The 16,776-nt window shown below is 47.5% G+C and overlaps 1 protein-coding gene across 3 annotated transcripts in view; it reads right to left on the bottom strand.

Moving 5' to 3' along the window:
• The window catches only part of RUNDC3B (RUN domain containing 3B), a 289,933-nt gene that overhangs the window by 221,799 nt on the left and 51,358 nt on the right, over positions 1–16,776 (bottom strand). The window contains exon 1 of one of the 3 annotated variants that reach the window (XM_066585396.1): positions 16,589–16,627. The exons of the other annotated variants lie outside the window; for them this stretch is intronic. The gene's annotated coding sequence lies outside the window, so the exon portion shown is untranslated. Of the gene's footprint in view, positions 1–16,588; positions 16,628–16,776 lie in introns of those variants that run through there. 3 annotated transcript variants of the gene reach the window in all.

Here is a 16,776-nt window from a genome sequence, read left to right as displayed (position 1 = left end):
CCCATGTAGCCCCTTTTGCAGAATATTGACAGCAGTTCTTCAATTTACTCGGCAGTCACAGCATTTTCCCATTCTGGTACTACAAGAATAGAAATGTCACCAATTATATCTTGCCTTCTGCCACGTTGCTAAAAACTCTATTCACCCACTGATTAGCAATGCTGGACTACAACTCCTGGGGGTGCTGTGATGGTGGCTATAATAAGTGTCATGCAGCTTTGCCACATACAGATAACAGTGAATCAGGCAAAGTGGAGTCCCCTGCCTATTATGGGTTGGCGTCGTGCCAGATCTGTACCATAAGAATTAGAATGCTTTGGTTGTTTATATAGACAGATTGAAAATAAAAAATTATGACTGACCTGTGTGCTGTATGGTTGCAATCAAAATTACCTAAACCCCATTGCAAACTTGCAAAATTACTTAAAGCCAATTGCCAAATATGCTAAGTTAAGCTCTTTGGAAAAAGTAATCAAATACAAACAATTTACATAGCTTCACACAACTAATATAACGAGTGTTTCTCCAACTTCACTACAAAATGCCATTTCTGCAGTCTCAGAATTGTTTGCTCCTGAACAGAATCTCTCATAAAAACACGCATTTGTAAATCAGATATTGTCTCAACCACACCTAATACAGCTAAGGGCTTCATTAGTTATATCAGGTGTGTTTGAGATAAAACACATCAAATACCTGGACTCGTGAGGGATTTCTTGGATGTGACATTTGATTGCATGTTAGAAATACACCCTTGCCTATATAAGGTTTCACAGCTCACAATGCACATCAGAACCAAAACCAAGCCATGAGGAGCCATGTTTGTAGAGCTCAGAGACTGCAATGGGTAGAGGAACAAATCTGGAGTAGGCACAGATCTACAAAAAATAAAATGAAATATGGAGGACCATGGTCTCCATAATTCTTACATGGAACAACCAGGATTCTTACTAGAGTTGGCTGGCCCACCAAACTGTGTAATAAGGGGAGAAGGGCCTTGACAAGAGAGATGACTAAGAACCCACCAGTCACTCTGGCTAAGCTTCAAAGTCCTCTGTGAAGATTGGAGAAACTTTCAAAGGTCAACCATCACTGCAGCCTCCACCAATGTGGGTTTAATGGCAGAGTGGCCAGAAAGAAGTCTCTCCTTAGTAAAATACACATGAAAGCCCACCTGGAGTTTGCCAAAAACACCTGAAGGACCCTCAGACTGTGAGAAACTAGATTGTCTTGTCTGATTAAAACAAGATTGAATTTTTTGGCCTTAATTCTAAGCGTTCTGTTTGGAGGAAACCAGGCACCGCTCATCATCTACCCAATACCATCCCTACAAAGAAGCATGGTGGTGGCAGCATCATGCTGTGAGATAGGAAGACTCTGGACAAGGTTGCTGGAAAGTTGAATGGCAAAAAGTATAGAGATATTCTTAATGAAATCCTAATCCTAAGCACACAGCCAAAACAACACAGAAGTGACTTAGGGACAACTCTGAATGTCTTGGAGTGGCCAAGCAGAGCCCTGACCTGAACCCAATTGAACATCTCTGGATGCAAATGACTGTCCACAGACAGCCCCGTCCAACCTCACAGAATTTGAGAGATTCTGCAAAGAGCAATGGCAGAAAATCCCCCAATCCAGATGTGTAAACCTTGTGGCATCATAGCCATGAAGACTGAAGGCTGTAATCGCTGATAATGGTGCTTCAACTATGCACAGAGTCCAGGGTGTGAGTACTTGTGTCAATGCAAAATGTTAGTTTTTCATTTTTTTTAAATTACAAAGATTTCTAACATTCTGTTTCCACTTTGTCATTATGCAGTGCAGACAGATGGGGCAAAACGTAAGGCCACAGCATAACAAAATGTAAAAAAGTGAGAGGTTTGAAGACTTTACAGACCCAAATGCATGGCTAAGTCAAAAGAGTTGACCAAAAAGTTGGATTTTCCAACAGAACGATTCCAAGCATACCTCACAGTTCAGCAAGGTTTGGTTTCAGAAGAAGTCCTGGAGGGTTCTGGAGTGGCCATCACAATTGCTTGATTTGAACCCCATAGAAAATCTTTGGTAAGATGTGAAGAAGTAGGTTGCAGGAATCAAACCCAAGCATATTAGTTAACTGGAAGCTAATGCCCCTGACCAATAGGCTAAGATTCCTCAGGAACGCTGTCAGAAGCTGCTGTCCAGTATGTATCTCATTTACAGCCAGTCATAACAGGAAAAGGAGCTCTACTAAGTACTAAAGACGGCGGTCATGAAGGGAGGGGGATAAGTTCGAGACTGCAGCAGTCAGTAAAAGAGGCATTTTGTGGTGAACTTAGATAAACCACTTGTTATGTTAGTTGTGTTGAGCTATTTAAATTGTTCTTGTTGTTTTTGCAAGCAGTTGAAGGTTTATAAATTTGGCAAATGAACTTAATTTGCATTGGGGGTTGAATAATTTTGATTGTAACTGTATGATGAGCCTCAAAATCTGCTCCAACACAGAATGACTCATTTCTCTGGCTTACCGTTCACAATGAGTGTTATCTGAAGATAGGCAGAACGCCAGGGACTCCTCTACAACACATTACTGGGACTCTAGAACATAAGCACCATCTGTACCCACTTGTCTATTCAATCCGACAACAATCCCGGGGCCTCGGGGCCGATACTCTTGGCTACAGGTGTACATTTTAAAGGAACATTCCAATCAGAAAATGTCTGATAATCCAAAGAGGGACACAGAAGACCTGAATCATATACGCCTGTAGTGTTTCTTCGCCGCTCACTATCTGCATGGTTTTGGCTTAGGTTATAAATAAGCGGTGACGTCACTGCTATACAGTGGCATGCAATAGATGTTGTTCAAAAAGAACATCATTAATTCCTATAACATTCGTGCCTCTTTAGTTACCGTGTAACTACCACTGCCAGAGCGTTCTGACAGCCACAGGATATCAAGGCATGCTGGGAGTTGAAGCTTCACAAAGCTGGAGAGCCAGATATTGGAGGCCAATGTTTTTTTCTTAAGAGTAGTATAAGAAAAACAGCTATGATATATAAGTTTGGTGTTATCATAATCATACTGAGCCATAAAACAGGCTACACCGGCAAAGACACATTTTTCCATTCCTGCCCCTTCACCTGAGGTTTTCTCTGTGTATTGCAGCTAGTTACATGCAGTGCACTCCCCTGTCTATAGGGAAAAACAAAATATGTTAAGAAAAGATCAAAATTGCTAAGGAGGAGGCAGAAAGACTGGTTGCCAAAGAGAGCAAAAATAACCCTAAACTATTCTTCAGGGTGCATTGACACGAACGTATATCGGCTCGGTTTTCACGCCGAGCCGATATACGTTGTCCTCGTGTGCAGAGGGGGGAGGATGGAAGAGCCAAGGCCAGGAACTGTGCTCCCGCCCCCTCTCTGCCTCCTCTCCGCCCCTCTGCACTATTTGCAATGAGAGGAGGCAGGATGGGGGCGGGGCTAAGGTCCGGTAATTAGCCCCGCCCCGTCCCGCCTCTCCCCATTGCAAATAGTGCAGAGGGGCGGAGAGGAGGCAGAGAGGGGGCGGGAGCACAGTTCCTGGCCCTGGCTCTTCCATCCTCCCCCCTCTGCACACGAGGACAACGTATATCGGCTCGGCGTGAAAACCGAGCCGATATACGTTCATGTGAATGCACCCTAAATTATATAAACAGTAAAAGGATTTTCACTGAGAGCGCTGGCCCTTTAACGAATAACACAGCAGAAATCACAGAAGATGATGGGGGGAAGGCAAATCTATAAAATAGTTTCTTTTCAAGTGTATTCACGATTAAAAATGAAATGTCACACAGGATGCAGGGGAATAAAATTAACCCCCCGTTAAATATTGCATACCTAATACAAGAGGAAGTGCAGAGCTGGTTAAAGAGGATTAAAATCAATAAATCGCCGGGCCGAGATGGAATAAACTTAAGGGTTCTAAGAGACCCAAGTGATGCAATAGCTAGACAACTATTTCTTATATTTCTGGACACTTTTGAGACCGGAGCTGTACCACTGGATTGGCGCATTGCCAATGTGGTTCCAATATACAAAAAGGGCTCCAAAAGACAGCCTGGTGACTACAGGCCAGTAAGTCTCACTTCAATAATTGGAAAAATATTCGAGGGGTTTTTGAGAGACGCCATCCTAGAATACCTCAAGGAGAACAACGGAATAACTCCTCATCAGCATGGGTTCATGAGGGGGTCGATCATGTCAGACCAATCTGATCAGCTTCTATGATGAAGTAAGCTCTAGGCTGGACCTGGGAGAGTCTATTGATCTCCTATATCTGGACTTCTCTAAAGCATTTGACACCGTGCCGCATAATAGGCTAATATACAAAATGAGACAGCTCGGATTGGGTGAAAACGTGTGTATCTGGGTAAAGAACTGGCTCAGAGATAGAACAGAAATGATTTGTACTCTTATTGGGCCCCCGTCGCTAGTAGGGGGCCACAGGGCTCAGTATTAGGCCCCATTCTGTTCAATATATTTAGCAATGGCCTGATAAAGGGGCTGCACAGTAAAATATCAATATTTGTAGATGATACAAAATTATACAAGATAATTAATACAAAGGAGGACAATGTGCGGCTACAAACGGACTGAGATAAGCCGGGGCCTTGGGCAGAAAAATGGCAAATGAAGTTCAATATTGATAAATGTAAGGTTCTGCACATGGGCAGGAGAAACAGATGTCACCAATATACACTAAATGGGGTACTGCTAGGGAAAAGTGAGATGGAAAAAGACCTGGGGGTACTAGTGGACTGTAGACTTAACTGGAGTAACCAATGCCAGTCAGCTGCAAAAGCGAATAAAGTCTTGGGGTGCATTAAAAGAGGTATAGGAGCGAGGGCCGAGAACATTATTCTCCCACTATATAATATAAGGCACTTGTCAGGCCTCACATGGAATACTGCGCACAGTTCTGGTCACCGGCGCTCAGGAAGGATGTTACAGTGCTTAAGGGGGTTCAAAGAAGGGCAACTAAACTAATACATGGAATGAGAGGACTGGAATACCCAGAGAGGCACCAAAACTGGGATTATTTACTCTAGAAAACAGACGGCTAAGGGGCGACCAAATAACCATGTATAAGTACATGAGGGGACGATACAAGGATCTCTGCCATGATCTGTTTACACCCAGGACTGCGACGGTAACAAGAGGGCATCCTCTACGTTTAGAAGAAAGCAGATTTCATCGCCAACACAGAAGGGGGTTCTTTAATGTAAGAGCAGTGAGACTGTGGAACTCTCTGCCTGAGGACGTGGTGATGGCAGGATCCATAGAGGAGTTTAAGAGGGACTAGATGTCTTTCTAGAGCGCTATGATATTACAGGATGTAGACAGTTGGTGATCAGCGGGTTATTGATCTCAAATGCTGATCCAGGGATTACTCTGGCTGCCACTGTGGAGTCAGGAAGGAATTTTTTTCCTCCATATGAGCTAAATTGGCTGGTTGGTTTTTTTTGCCTTCCTCTGGACCAACAAGGGGGGAAGTTGAAACAGGCTGAACTAGATGGACATTGTCTTCCCTCAGCCTAACATACTATGTTACTATGTCTATGGCCGAATGCAGACGGCAGTTCCAGATTCCGACAGCAGTATCCCGCCCTGACTGTAGTTGGCAACCACGCGTATCTGTCTTCTTTTTTCTTTTTCAGTACTGAAGATGATTCAGCCGTCGCGCCGTCACACATACGCAGTACAGAGTTTCCCATGCCGTTGACACGGGTACCCACAGCCAATCCAGAATTGACAAGCCGGATAGGTTGTTGGTTGGACGGCTTCCATTGACTTCCATTGAAATCCACCCGTGTGGTGACATTTTTTTTGTTTGATTTTCACATCAACGCTGCATCGGCATTACCTACAGATTGTTCCACGTCCGCCGACTGGTAGGGGACAGTTTATTTATTATTGCCTTCTATATTCACCAAATAACTTGTGACGAAACCTGCAGCTGGAGCTTCCGAACGCCGATGTGAAATCGGCCTAACTGTGACGGCAGTATCCCCTCTAAGCAGCTTCTATGGTGGGATTCATGTAACAGCATAGGGGCTTAAACCGACCAGCGTGTTTTTGCTCGCTTTTGCGTGCAGGAAAATCCTACCAGCATAATGCGGAGAATATAACCCATTGATTTCAATGGCTTCATTCTCACCTCTTTGTTTTGCGCCCGTTGTTTTCATGGATACAAAAAAATAGGACCTGTTCTGTCTTGTTCGTGTTCGCGCACAAACAATCCTATAGAGGTCTATGGAAGGTGCACAAACACACACATCTGCCCGCGCGGGTATGCGCTACATGCTGCGGATACCCACAATCCGCGTTACGCTAATTAGCCATTTAAATCCGGGCAAGGTGATTCTTCTACCCATGTGAATGAGTGGTGCCTGCGCAAATACGCTCAGGATTCGCAAAGACACATGTGCAAAATACACTTGTTCACTCGGCAAGAAAATAGCAGAGGAGTGAGCGTATTGTGACATACACTTGTTTGTTTATGCCCTAACACAGACGATAAAACTGATAAGTTTCGGACACCATAACCCCAAGTAGATCTGAGGCAGAACTGAGATCACGTGACCATCTGAGGAAAAGAGGCCAGAAGTTTTAGTGGGAAGGGGATAACTAACCAAGCTAACTCTAGCTCACATACATATATACAGGGAGGTAGTTACATCAGGAATGAATAACAAAGAAAGGCAGCCTTTTAATTTTTGCCGCATCATGTACGCCATAAAAACACGCGCCCACAGAAATGGTGGAATTGTGAGCTTTACCCATTTGCCCCCCTTTGAAATGTTATAAAGTTTTTCAGTTTTTTATATGGTAAAATAAATGGCGATATTGAAAGAAGCAGGTGGCTAATCGTCAGAAAAAGAAATAAGCTATGATTTTTTGAAAGTGGGGAGGAAAAAATTTTTTTTAAATGGCCACATTCTCACGGGGTTAATTAAACCCCACCATCTGAATTCTGGACCAGGTGGATGTCGGTGGCAAGATTAGTGGGGTCTGCGAGAAGACAAATAGTTCACAGTGTTACCCTTAGGAACAAGGAATCGGGGATGGAGAGACATTCACACACCATGAATGCTATTTCGTAATTCAGTTCTCATCCATCAACTTCAGGGATGATGAAGTATCATAAATGTATAAGAGAATAGGAAAGAGAAGAGCATTGTACGAAAATGTCCGCCAATGGCATCACAATTACACCAGAGATGGAAAATATAGTAATCAGAGAGATCACTTGTGATCAGGGCATTCAGCCAGAAGACATTGTACCTATGAGTGCTTCCTGCTCTGCCTGATATTACACAGGCCGTCATGGAAAACGCTGCCCGCAAACAGGTGATATTTGGGTATAAATAGGCCTAAAAGATAGAAGACACACGTGCAGAGAAGTAAAAGAACACAAAATATTCTACTGCAAAGAAGCGGGAGAGGTCAAAGTAGCAGTATCTACATCTCATAAATCTGACCAATGAGTAGGGCCAAGACAAACACGAAGATGCTATGCACTAAACACAGAGGATACGAGAATCTATGTGGTTGTGCCACTATGCTGCATGTCAATCTGGTCAGGTTCACATTTCTAACTTGGGTTGTCCAGGATACAGTTGCAATCAAAATTATTCAACTCCCATTACAAATTAGTTTTTTTTTGCCAAGTTTATACATTTTCAGCTGTTAGCATAAAACAATCAAATATAACAATTTAATGAGCTATAGACAACTAATATACCAAGTGGTTTTTCCAAATTAATCACAAAATGCCACTTTTAATGACTACTGCAGTCTTAGAATTATTGAAACCACTGACTAGAATCCCTCATAAGAGCACACATATACAAATCACATGCTGTCTCAATCACACCTGTTGTAACTAAGCAAGGGCTTCATTGTTTGCATCAGGTGTGCTTGAGATACAATATCAAATACCTGGACTGGCTAGGGCCTTGTTAACTGTGACATTTTATTTAGAAATATGGCCAAGTCAAGAGAGTAATCCAAAAAGTTATTGACCTTCAAACACATCAATGATCCCAAGCATACTTCAAAGTTCACCAAGGTTTGCTTTCAGAAAAAGTCCAGGAAAGTTCTGGAGTGGCCATCACAGTTGCCTAACTTGAACCCTGTAGAAATTTTTTTGTGGGATGTGAAGAAGGCGGTTGCAGCACGCAAACCTGAGAATATTAGTGACCTGGAGGCCATTGCCTATGAGGAATGGGCTAGGATTCCTCAGGAATGCTGTCAGAACCTGCTGCCTGGCTATACATCACATCTGCAGCTGGTCATACAGCAAAAGGTGCTCTACTAAATAATAAAGACGCCGGTCATGAAGGAGTTGCATGCTTCTGAGAATGTAACAGGCCCCTCCCCCACTGATCGTATCCTAAGGACGGACCATCAATATAATATCCTGAAATAATTTAGCTGAAGTGAATCCTAAAATGACAAAACGTATAAAGCAAGCTTGTTAAGTAACGTAAAACGCCAAGAAGACCCCCAGAATAGGAGTTGTACAGTGTCATTAATTCCAAGGCGCAGTACAACTGGAGAATAGGGTTAAATAACATTGCACTACATAGGGACCTCCAGGGTCATCGGGTCTGACCCCCTGCTCAATGGAGGATTCACTAAATCATCCCAGACAGTTTGCAGACCGCTCACCATCCTGGTAACTCTTCTCTGAACTTGTTCCAGTTTGTCTTTTTTTTTTTTTTAAATTGCGGTTTCCAGAACTGGACCCAGTATTCCAGATGGGGTCTGACTAAGGAAGAGTAGAGGGGGATAATTGCCCTAAAAAACTGAGGCCATTCCTTCTATACCAACATTGGTGTCCGTGTGTTATCTAATTCGGGGTGTTACCACATTAGGTGCCGAGTATGGACAAGGGGAGGTTGCCTTTCCATGCAGTCTGTGGTCTCCAAGCTTTATATGGAAGGAGACTTAGATTGCAGGGTGGTTGATGGGTTAAATTATGTCCCCGATAACAAGTTAAAGAGGCATCTGGTGTGATTGGAGTTCATAGGTGAGGAGGTGGGGTTGAGTTAGCATGAGGACACCCACCCAACCCCTCCCCTTGATAAGGTGATGATGATTTATTCAGCGGCATTAAATTTATTTTGGTAAGTATTGCTTTTTTTCCCGTTCTTTCACAGATTGTCACAGCTGACGAGTTTGAACCTTGAAGACGATGACAACCTATAAGTAGGGTCCGTGTGTTTTTCTATTAAATAAAGCTGAGGCCATTCCTTCTATACCAACATTGGTGTCCGTGTGTTATCTAATTTGGGGTGTTACAACGTTAGGTGCCGAGTATGGACAAGGGGAGGTTGTCTTTCATGCAGTCTGTGGTGGCAGAAGGGTTACTGTAGGCTTGTCTGAGGAGGAGGGTATTTGGGTTCCCTTTGAAGCTTTGCCAGGTGGTGGAAAGTCTGATGGGTTGAGGTAGCGAGCTCCAGAGTATGGGTGATGCATGGGAGAAATCCTGGAGATGAGGATATGAGGAGCACACTAGGGGGAGCAGAGGAGAAGGCCTTGAGAGGACCGGAGGTTAGGAGTGGAGATTAGAGTTGAGTGAACGTACTCTTCCGAGCTTGATGCTCGTTCGAGTATTAGCATACTCAATGGTGCTTGCTACTCGAGCGAGCATCACGCTGTGTTCAACCCCGCTGCTGACGTGTCAGATTTGACCCCGCTGCACACGTCCGCGGTAGTTTGTGGCTGGCTTGGCAAGAGAGAGAGAGAACACGAGAGAGAGAATACAAGAGAGAGAGAGAAAACGAGAGAGAGAGAAAACAAGAGAGAGAAAGAAAAAACGAGAGAGAGAAAATGAGAGAGAGAAAGAACGAGAGAGAGAGCGAGAGAGAACGAGAGAGAGAGCAAGAGAGAACGAGAGAGAGAGAACGAGAGAGAGAGAACGAGAGAGAGAACACACAGAAAAAAAAAAAAAAAAGATCGGCACCCGGTATCCCACATACAAAAATGCTCGAGTCTCCCATTGTAGTCAATGGGGTTCGTTACTTGAGTAGAGCTCTCAAATTTTACGAAAAGCTCCACTCAAATAACGAGGACCCGAGCATTTTGGTGCTCGCTCATCTCTAGTGGAAATGTATCACGAGATTAGGTCAGAGATCTCTGGAGGGGACAGGTTATGGATGGCCTTGTATGTCATTGATAATAACTTGAACTGGGTTCTCTGGGTAATAGTCAGCCAGTGAAGAGATTGGCAGAAGGGAGAGGCAGGAGAGCAGTGAAGAAGTGGATAAGCTGGACAGCAGAGTTGAGCAAGAGCATTGGAAGGGAGGCCACAAAAGGAGAATGTTGCAGTAGGCTAGACAGTATGAACGGGCATTTTTGTTGACTCAAAGCTGAGGAAAGATTGTATCCATGATATGTATTTGAGCTGGAGTTGGCAGGAGGTGGTGAGAGCTTGTATGTGCGAAGGAGAGGGCAGAGTCAAATGTAATGCGGAGACAGAGCACTTGAGCAACTGGTGAAAGTGTGAAGCCGTTGATAGTGATTGATAGTTATTAGAAGATCTGCTGAGTGTCCTCAATCTGTGTTCTTTTTTTTGCGCACTCATTGACTTGAATGGGTGATTGTCATACGTGAAGTTGGACCAGAATAGGATGTGCTGCAATTTTTTTAAATTGCCAAAGGCAAAAGATACCCGTGGGTAATATCCCCTAAAATATAGTCAAAATACTTTATTGTTATTCAAAAAAGACAAAGACAAATATTTTGCTGTAATTTTTTTACAATCCATGTAGAAAACAAACACGTGACTGTACTGGGTCAGTGCAAATATGGAAAACACATGGAAGTGAAAACTGTGAAAAAGCTGTAGGTGAGTCTGCAAAACAGTCATGTTTAAGGTGATTTGTCTTGACGCGGGTATCACGGAGTGAGCCTCTGTGACCTATCCCCCCACTTCCTTGTAACCCACCAAAACAATACGCTACTACTTCTAGTTTGGATAATTTTTGGCCACAGCGGCCATTTATTTAACCTTAAGTTTAACAATGGGTAAAAAACACAATAATAGACAACCCACCAAAAAGGGGGAAGTCCCCGGAGCCTACAAACCCCCTCTGTCGCCTCACTACAGGGAAAAGGATCTTCCGTACTGCCTCCCGTCGCCCTCGCACTATCCGACTCGGGAGACCGAAGATCCCTCCCGCTACCGCCCTCCCGTCGCGAGACCGCCGACTCGGGAGGCAACACACACACGGTTGCCCCTAGTCGCCAACCTCCCGACTCAGAGACCCGCTAGCCTTTCCTAGGCCAGCCGACTGGTCTCCGCAGGGACTACGGCCTGACAGAGCCGGGAGGCGACAGACCTACCGCACACTGTAAATCAACAATGGGGCGGGAAGGGGGGACAGGCAGCCATCGGCCCTCCGCTCTCCCCCCCCCTCGCCCCGCATCCTAACTGGCTCCGAGAACTCCACCCCCCCTCCAACTGCCGCTATGACAATCTACATATCACCTCCAAAGCGCCCCCCCCCTCCCTCTCACTAAACTTTCACCCCTAGCTACCAACTAACGGGCGGGTGGGTGGGACTTCCTCGCTGTCTCCGTCTTCTTCTCTTCTGCTCCTTCTTCCTTCTGCTGCCGACTGAAACTCCTCCTCCTGCTTTTCCCGCACTTTCTAACTGCTCCCCCCTCCCTATTCTCACCCCCCCCCACACCTCTGCACTACTGTTAACCCCTAGCCTCCCCGTTAACCCTGTCATGTGCTGCCTACATATATACGCCTGCGGCTAATATTCCGGCGCTTCTTGACGCGGGTATCACGGAGTGAGCCTCTGTGACCTATCCCCCCACTTCCTTGTAACCCACCAAAACAATACGCTACTACTTCTAGTTTGGATAATTTTTGGCCACAGCGGCCATTTATTTAACCTTAAGTTTAACAATGGGTAAAAAACACAATAATAGACAACCCACCAAAAAGGGGGAAGTCCCCGGAGCCTACAAACCCCCTCTGTCGCCTCACTACAGGGAAAAGGATCTTCCGTACTGCCTCCCGTCGCCCTCGCACTATCCGACTCGGGAGACCGAAGATCCCTCCCGCTACCGCCCTCCCGTCGCGAGACCGCCGACTCGGGAGGCAACACACACACGGTTGCCCCTAGTCGCCAACCTCCCGACTCAGAGACCCGCTAGCCTTTCCTAGGCCAGCCGACTGGTCTCCGCAGGGACTACGGCCTGACAGAGCCGGGAGGCGACAGACCTACCGCACACTGTAAATCAACAATGGGGCGGGAAGGGGGGACAGGCAGCCATCGGCCCTCCGCTCTCCCCCCCCCTCGCCCCGCATCCTAACTGGCTCCGAGAACTCCACCCCCCCTCCAACTGCCACAGCCAGCATGGCATGACCACCTCATGCCTGCGCAGCCCCCCACAGAACCAATGCGCGCTCTATCCCCTCCTGTATGCCCTCTAACCAAAGATCTGTCCCAATCTCGTTGAGATGGACCCCGTCGCCTCTCCAATAATTTCCCGCCCCTTTCTCAAGATCAATATGCCGCACGGCGACTCCTCCATTCCGCACCACGAAACGAGACACCTCACGATTCACTTTGATCCTTGCCTTATCTATGCCGCGCACCGAACGCACATTCCGCCAAACCTTACGAGGGACCATCTCGGACCAGACCAAGGTCAAGCCCCGGTACATCTGCAATAACCGAAGCATATCGTACCGTATATCTCTGCCTAGTTCCCTGAACGGTCTACGCCCCAAGTCGTTGCCCCCGACGTGCAATACTAGAATGTCGGGCGTCCTGTCCAGGGAGACTAGGCGCTGTACATCCTGCAAGACCCGCGACCAGGCCATGCCCCGCACTCCTATCCAGCGAAGTACCGCCGCATCCTTACTCAGTCTAAGTTGCCTCCCATTAGGCCTAACCTTCGCCCTCTCCCCCCCCCAAAAAACATACGAGTGGCCCATTATCCACACGAGTGCAGCACGCGGATCTGTAACAAAAAAGAACAAAAACTAACCGTAAATAACGCCCCCACCATGTGCCCCCTACCCGCCCTTACAGCAAATGTGGTCTAATATACCGTCTGAACCTCTCTGACTTCCACCGACCGATTCCCATCACCGCCTGACTATCCATACCCCTCGCTGCCGCCTCTGTCGCCGCCCCTATTCTAAACGAATGCGTTCCAAAACCTGACCCATCCAGTCCCAGAACAGCTATCGCTCTTTTAAACACCGCCTCAAACTGGAACCTTGATAAATAATGACCGTCCTGATGCTGTAACAGGGGCCCTACCCTGGCCCCTGCTAGAGAACAGTAGTTCTCCCAACAACTAACCGGGCACATGTTTTCCCCTGGAATACTCCCCAGCGACACCCGACAACCCCTTCCGACCTGATCCGTCTTAGAACGCCGAATGACTATTTCTAAACGTCCCTTTACAACTCTAGTGTCCTCGGCTCTCAACCCCCCCGCTATCTTTTTGCTTGGGGAAACCAATTCCCCCACCCGTAACGCCCCGAAAAAGGCTAACGAAAAAGCGAACCTAAAAAGAGAATACTCGAACCCGTTCCCACAAACCTCCTGCAACGCGAACCCCAATTTTTGTAGTAAATCAAACGAAACCGGGCGACGCGTATCCGGACTACCCCGCCCCTTTCTAAAACCTTTGAGCGCCTGCCTCACTACAAAGTTCTTCGTTACATCTGTTACACCCCTCAACTTAGCGCCAAACGCCACCCCCCCCATAAACTTGTTAACTGCAGCCACCGACAAACCAGCCTCCGCGCTTTTTGCCAGCCACCCCAACAACGCCCCTGTTGCGTCCTCGTCCGTCCGTACATTGCCCCACTGCTTCAACCACTCCTCCCATTCTACCCATGCTGCCTTGTAAGCCGCCCATGTGTTCCGAGCCAAGGAGGCACCAATCAGGTGCCTCACTGCTCGCTGACCACGCTCCATATGTGTCTCGGGCAAGACACCCCCTCTTCTTCTGCTCCTGGGGCCAACCGTCGGAATCGCTCCCACTGAAAGCGAGAAAGAGCATCCGCTATTGAGTTGCTTACCCCTGGCACGTGTACCGCCCCAATCCAAGCATTCAGCGACAACGCCTGCAGCACCAGGTGGCGCAATAATGCTACCACTGGGGGGGATGATGCAGACAATCTGTTTATTGCCTGCACCACCCCCAGGTTGTCGCAGTGAAAGCGCACCCTTTTATCTCTAAACTGAGCTCCCCATAGCTCAACAGCTACTATTATGGGGAATAGCTCTAGCAGCACCAGGTTTTTTACCAAACCCGATGAAAACCATTCGCTCGGCCACCCTGACGCGCACCACCGGCCTTGGAAGTATGCTCCAAAACCCGAACTACCTGCGGCGTCAGTGAACAATTCCAGATCGAAATTGTCCACCACCTCCTCCATCATCACTGACCTTCCGTTATAATTTTCTAAAAACGCCGCCCATACTGCCAGGTCCTTCTTGTGGCCTTTGCCCAGCCGTATAAAATGGTGGGGTAACCGAACCCCTGCTGTGGCTGATGCTAATCTCCTACTGAAAATCCGACCCATCGGCATAATGCGACAGGCGAAATTGAGCTTGCCTAACAACGATTGCAGCTCTCTTAACGTAACTTTTGTGACAACCCTTGCCCTGTTGACTTCAGCCTTTAATTCCGCCACTTTGTCCTCGGGCAACCTGCATTCCATTGCCTCAGTGTCAATGGTAATGCCCAGAAACTTCAAACATGTTGTGGGCCCTTCGGTCTTATCTGGTGCCAAAGGCACCCCGAACTGACCGGTAACCCATTGAAGGGACCCCAGCAAGTTTGCGCAAATTGGCGAACTTGCCGGACCTATGCATAGGAAGTCATCCAAATAATGGATCACCGACCTAATCCCTGTGCAATCCCTAACTACCCATTCTAAAAATGAGCTGAACGCTTCAAAATAAGCGCACGAAATAGAACAGCCCATGGGTAGACACCTATCCGCGAAGTAACTTCCTTCCCAAAAACAGCCTAACAAACGAATACTTTCTGGGGCCACTGGGAGTAACCTAAAAGCGGACTCAATGTCCACTTTAGCCAACCTAGCCCCCTGCCCGTACTTGCGCACCCATTTCGTAGCGGCGTCAAAAGAGGTATACACCACGGAACAAATTTCCGGGTCAATACCGTCGTTCACTGACGCCCCTTTCGGGTAGGACAAGTGATGTATGAGCCTGAACTTGTTTGGCTCTTTTTTAGGAACTACTCCAAGCGGAGAAACTACAAACTCCGTAACCGGAGGGGAGCTAAACGGCCCCGCCATCCGTCCTAACTGAACCTCCTTACGCAATTTCTCTGTTACCACCGCCGAATACCGGAGCGCCGACGGTAAATTTTTTGTAGTAACAGGAACCCTATGAACTGGGGCGGGAATTTTAAAACCATCCCTAAAACCTACTAATAATAAAATGGCCTTCTCTCGGTCGGGGTACCTATTTAGAAACGGCACCATCTTTGCCAGTTTCACTGGTGTCATCCCTTTTTCCAGCTGCCCCGAAAAACTTTCCTTTTCCTTTCTTAAAGCACTTTGCTGCTCCGTGTGATGTAGCGTTACACAGGGAGCAAACGTGCTTGAACCTGCAGCTATTTCCGAATTTGCATTGGCCGTCGTTAAACTGCCAACACAATCCGAGCCTATGACTCCCCGACTGTCCGCCCTGACTTCCTCCCTGGGAACCGGTGGCCGAGCTACTCGTCCCGGCCCCTCCCTGAAAGGGCTGCCCGAACCTAACTGGGGCCATTACCCTCAACCACAGCCCTATGTCTTTCTGATCCCACCGAATAGACGGTCGGATCGCTTTTCTTTGACGAAACTGCTCGTCATACCTAAGCCACGTCTGTCCCCCATACACCCTATACGCCTCCCCTATCGCGTCGAGGTAACAAAAGAGGCCGGAACAATTCTCCGGCGCCTTTTCCCCTATAACGCTAGCCAGAATAGCGAAAGCTTGCATCCAATTAGAGAAAGTCTGTGGAATCAGTCGCCACCGACGTTTCTCTTCCTCCTCCTTCTTGTATTCCGTCCTTTTCCCTTTATCCAAATTAAATTTTTCTAAAGGGAGAAGGGAAAAGATCTCGACGTACTCGTCGCGCCAGATCTTTTCTCTAACCTCCTTTTTCAAGTGCGCACCTAGGGGGCCTTCAAAGCAAACATATACCTCCCCCTTCGCTCTGTCATCAAGGCGAATCCTGTCCCCTTCCTTTTCTGTCTGAACGCCTACCGTGACAGGCGCTGCTTGCTGCCCCACCGACGATCCCGTCCCAACTCCCCCCGTGTCGCTATCGCGACCACTCACCGCATTGGACGGTAAAGTCCAGGCGGATACCGGCGACGGCCCTGGCCCCGACTGTTGCTTGCGCCAAAGCTCCAATAATCCCCCTAACATTAACCCCAACTCGCTCGCTGCGCCCTGCGTGCCTACCGACGCCCCCCCGCCCCCTGTGCGCCCCCCCACACTATCTGCCGCTTGCGCAACGCGGCTAACTGCGATATGTGTGTCCCCGTGTGTTCGCTCACCTGGCTGCGTAGGGGCTGTAGTCCCACCAGCCGCCGAACCTCCCTCCAGCGGATCCGAGTCCTCGTCAGACGGTGATCCGCGCTGGCACTCGAGGTCCTCATCTGGCTGCAGTCGCGCCACCGGAGTCGCAGCCGCTCCTCTGCTGCTCGAACTGGCTCCCGCGGGCCGCGTGTCCTGTAGGACTGAA

This window comes from Eleutherodactylus coqui, chromosome 12 (genome assembly GCF_035609145.1).
Source record: "Eleutherodactylus coqui strain aEleCoq1 chromosome 12, aEleCoq1.hap1, whole genome shotgun sequence".
In the NCBI taxonomy this organism is placed as follows: Eukaryota; Metazoa; Chordata; class Amphibia; order Anura; family Eleutherodactylidae; genus Eleutherodactylus; species Eleutherodactylus coqui.
The sequence above is the reverse complement of the archived record's forward strand: the minus strand, read 5'-3'. Positions and strand labels throughout refer to the sequence as shown.